Genomic DNA, 5,281 nt, shown 5'->3' on the forward strand with positions numbered 1-5,281 from the left:
GGGATGGATCGGTGGGACTGGCTGGGACCCGTTCCTCCTAAGGCATGGTGTTCACTGAGGTGGCCTGAGATGCAAGAAACAGACTGATGTGTGTTTCATAACGCATCTCCTGAGGGCTTGGGGTGTCGGGAGTTGTGCTGTAGCTAGTGGTTAAAATGGGGACAGGTAGGGAGCAGCTTGCTGGGATTTGAGGTCTGTTCGCCTATGGTTAATTTAACAGCCCCTCCTCAGAAAAATAAATGAGTCAAGAAACTGAAAGTTTCCTCCTTAATCAATGCAGGAAAGTGCATTAATGAGACATTCGCCTCATTTTGAAGGTAGAATGTCCTCTCTGCTTCCTGGATTTACCTGTGTTTCTATAAGTGCAGCTCCATAGTATAAGCTTTAGGTCATGGCGCCCAAGCTCAAATGCCTATAAAGAACAGACAGTAATGGCCTAGCAGGCAGGGACTGGTGAGGACTGTGACTAACAAGAGTGTGCCTGCCTCTACTAGCTCCTGGGATTGCTAGCAAGTGGAGGTGAGGGCTTCATATCGCTAGAACTTCTCATGTCTCAATGGACGCTGGATGTCCAAATTTTTAGGCCAAACCTCCTGATTTTACGTGTTGGCAATTTCTTCAAGATGGTGCACATCAATTAATGATTTCTGATATAAACATAATTTTGGTGCCTCGTGGGATATGTTGTGGATGGAACTAGAAGAAATTATGCTCAGTGCAATAAGCCAGAAGGAAAAAGAAAAATATCGGATGGTTTCACTTACAGCAGGAATATAGGGGAACCCAATAAGACCTCAGTGTAAAAAAATAATAACAGTACAAAGCATAACAAAGCAAAAACAGACAATTGTAAACCAGAGCCATCCTGCTTGGAGGAGGGAGAGGGATCAGAGGGAGGCAGGGAGCAGCACAGGGGACTGAGGTGATGGTGCCCGGGTGCATTGGGGAAGGAAACTCTATGGGGACTACACCTGAGGGGGGTGGGGGAAGCCAGTATTGTTTAAAAAGGAACAATGATGTAAAAAATTTAAAAATTAAAAAAAAACCATAAGAGTAGGTTAAAAAAAAGTAAAGAAAGGAAGGAAGGAAGCCAGCGGAGGGACAGCTGATCACCCTGACATTTTGAGCTTTTAGGAACTTGTTCCTGCCAAGTTGACCAGGTTCATTCTCCTCTGTTTGACCAGTGGGTGATTTTTTTTGGAGAAACGGTTAACATTTGAGTAGTCACAGCGAAGTGGGAGAAAATTCTGAATTGAGGTCACAGGCCAAAGTTGCAATGTTGGTTGTTTCACAAGCTTCCCGGGGCGACCTTGGTAGATCCCTCGGCCCTTGGGGGTTTAATTTCCTCATCTGCAGACTGTGGGGCTGGGCTGAAGGGTTTTCAGACGTTCCTTCACCGGGAGGGGGGACCCTGGGGCTTGCAGAAAGGCTGCTCAGCCTTTGTTCTGTTTTCTCTTTGGGGCTTCTGCTTTTCTGTTTAAGATCTTGAGCTTCTGCTAAAAAGAAAAAAAAAAAAAGGCATTTTTTTTTTTTAAGAAAAAGTTTCCCTGCTTTCAAAAAGTTTCAAAATCACTGAGTTAGTTTATTAGTGCTAATAGAAGGTATTAGTAGAGGTTTGTCGACTCTGAGGCCTGCAGCTCATCTGAATGATGGGTTTTCTCTCCATTTGCCACACTGCTTGTCTGCTTTACGATGGCTGCTAGCTCTGACCTCAGGCATACATCCAATTTGTAACCAACAAATAGGGGAAGATTCTGACACATTCCCCATTTCAATTGCTTGTTTGGGGAGATTTTCTCTCTTTGTTTTGGTGAACAGATGTTTTCCTATTATATTTTCCATATATAATGTAGCCATATTTGTGTAAAAACCTTTTTACATACCATATTTGAGTAAAAAACCTTTTTCTGGTATGTATGTTTGATAAACTATGTCAACATTTCATAATGATCTGCAAATTCCAGGTGTTCTGCCACTCCAGAAAGCCTGTAAATCGTTCATTAGACTTTCAAAAATTCCCTTTAATTTAATGCTAGCCTACTATGTGCTGACTTTATGTGTATCATTGCTAAGCTTCAGATCATTAATCCTGCAAAGGAGATATTTTAGTCTCTTTTACTAGTAAATAAGGAGATCAAGGCTAGGTGAGGGTAAGACTTACCTGGACTATGTAGGGTTCTAACCCATACCTGTCCCCGCATATTCTCAACCAGTGTCAAAGGCTCTCACCTTGAGAAGTTAGCAGGCGCTCTCCTGTTTCAAGATGTCCTAGGATCACCTGCAAAACTTCCCCGATCCTCTGATCTGCTGAAAGTCTTGGATGGAAGCTTATTAATTCAGAGCTGTTCAAGTTTGTTGTCCTCATCTTGACTGATAAGAAGGTCTCTGAATTTAAAGAGTCCCTTCCAAGCCTGGAATCTTCAGTGGGAAATGAAAGAACATTAGATGTGGGAATGGAAGCAAATTTTAGGGGGTGGCAAGTGGATTTTGTTAATGTGATTTCTGCACTGGCTGAGCTGAGTTTCTCCTGCTGCAAAGGAAATTGCTTTCCCTGTTTGTTGCACTACCTACTGTTCTGGTTTAATGGATTCAGTTTCCCCAGTGGCGGGTAGATGCTGAAGAGTATGTCACAAAGCGTGTATTGATTGTGGACAATTTTTTTGTTCTGCACTTTCTGGGCTCGTGATTTAGCCTTGGTCAATATTCCTAATTACCATAATCACTGGCTTTTTTTTTTCCACTTAAAATTTCACCCAGAAGCCTCCCTGGTGGCCTAGGGTTTCAGTCTCAGCGCAATCACCGCTGCGGCCTAAGTTCGATCCCTGGCCGGGAAACTGACCCATATATGGCACAGCAGACCTCTCCTGTCTTGCCCGCTGCTCCCCTCAGCAGTGTATTTCAGTGGATCTGCCTGTTCTGCTCCCCATTCTGTCTCTAGTGAATCTTCTCACCCCCACCCCCAGCACTCCTGGCCTACACTCAGTTCTTGTGTGCATAAATAAATCTTTTTTAAAATAAGTAAATATTTTAAATAAATAAAATAAATCTTAAAAAATAATAAATAAATAGGTATGTATTTTTGCATAGAAGAACTGGAGTGTAGACCAGAGGTGCAGGGGGTGAGAGAATTCACCAGAGACAGAGTGGGGAGCAGAACAGGTGGGCTGACAGAAATACACTGCTGAGGGGAGCAGTGGGCGGGGTCTGTTGCGCCCTGTGGGTCAGCTCCCTGGCTGGGGATTGAACTTGTGCTGCAGAGGCTGCGGATAGCTTCCTAGTGCTGAGACTTAATCCCTTGTGCCACCAGGGAGGCCCCTGATAGATTATTGATTGATAGATTAATTGACTCTGAGTTCGACAGCTAAATGAAGGGGGTTGTTGATAACTGTCTTATAGGAAAAAACAGAGAAGTATGCTGGAACTTACCTTCTTTGCTTTGAGGTTTTTTAGGGCAGGTACTGCAAATGAACTAAGTTCCTTGGATGCCTTTTCTCTTTCCTGAGAGGTTAATTTTTCATGAAGCACCTGCCTTACTCTGCCCCTTTGTGATAATGAGGCAGGTAGTTAGAAGTCACGGGAGTAGTCTGAGTTTGTCATTTTTCATTGCTGAATAGTATTCCTTAGTGTATATAGACCACAGCTTCATGATCCAGTCATCTATTTTTTGGGCATTTGGGTTGTTTCCATTATCTTACCTATTGTAAATCATGCTGCAATGAACATAGCAGTGCAGGTATCCTTTTGAATTAACTTTTTTTGTGTTCTTTGGGTAGATTCCTAGGAGTGGGATTGCTGGGTCATATGGAAGCAGAGCAGGACTTTTAAACCTGGGCCACACGAGAGCTTTTAAACTTACTGACACCTGAGAAGCAGCACCCGGTCCTGGGCAGGGTGGAAGCAACTGTAATTTTTGTTTCCGGATAATTCTAATGTGCAGTCAGGTTTGAGAGTCTCCGATGGAGTTTCCCAGTGTCTTGCTCAAGATCAGGTCAGATTATCTCAAATGACAGCAGTTCTTTCTGCCAGAATATTACAGAGATGTCGGGTGAACGGTTCGCTCAGTGTGAAACGCACCTTGTTGAGCGCCTGTGTTGTAGGTGCTGGGGGCACTGCCACGATCAAGGCTGAGTCTGTCTTCCTTTGTAGGTGAAGACACAAACAAACCCACAAATGGGATTGGGAGTGTGAAGGTGGAAACACACTCAGGGGCCAAGGCAGGCCTCTCTAGGAACCACTTTTGCAAGAATGGAAGGAGAAGGAGCTACTCGCCTAGAGCTCATGATAAAGCAGAGGGCCTTGCAGGTGGAAAGGGCTGGGGACAAGAACAGAAAAGACTCCGGTTGCTTTTGTTTTTCTAGAAAGAAGAGTGGCAGGTCGCGAGCGGACTCCAGCTTGACATTTCTTACAGTTTACACAAGTCACTCAGTGTGTTCTTGCCAAATAGTACACACTGTGCAAAGGAAACACAAAGACAGATTTCCTGCAAGAGTCAGGGCGCTATGTGCTGAGCAGAGGTGTCCACGTTATTAGCCCAATGTTGCTGGAGAGGAAAGCGGACAGCTGACGCTGTCATAAGCCGTGAGCAGGAAAATAGCCAATTACATAGCTAATATCCAGAGGAACTGGCCTAATCCTTTAGCCACTTGCCTTGCTGCTAACCTGAATACAGCCCATCACCATGGCCCACCTGGCCTCATTCTAGAAGACATTCCCTTCTCTGACATACCAGTTTGAGGTCTCTATCATCTATCAGTCAAACTTTCTGGAAGGTGGTATGTTTGTCAGATTATCTGTAATGTTGGAAAAATCCAGTATGTGCCTCTGTGACACCTAAATATTTCTATGAATTTCTTGTTTTAAGAAGCATGGACCCAGCACCCTCCCTTGTTGTCACACAAGGCTACTTAAATTACGCAAGGTCACTAACTGCTTAACATCTAATGGTAACCAGGGCAGAAAGCTATAATGATTTATTTTCATCAAAATGTTCTAAAGGTCCCTGTGCTCTTAAAATTAAGAAAAAAAAAAAGGTTCAACTTAACCTGGACTTTTTTTCAAATAACCTGGAATTTTCCTTGGCAAGCATGTTGTTCCTCATTCACTAAAACAAACCATGGGGTTCAGTGCAAAGGAAACAGCAATAATTAAAATATATCCTCAGGGCCTCCCTGGTGGCACAAAAGGTTAAGTCTCAGCACTATCAAGCTATCAGCAGCCACTGAGGCCTGAGTTTGATCCCTGGGCAGGGAGCTGACCCATATGGCATAGCAGACCTCTCCTG

The sequence above is a fragment of the Talpa europaea genome, assembly GCF_964194135.1.
Source record: "Talpa europaea genome assembly, chromosome: 16".
Taxonomy (NCBI): Eukaryota; Metazoa; Chordata; class Mammalia; order Eulipotyphla; family Talpidae; genus Talpa; species Talpa europaea.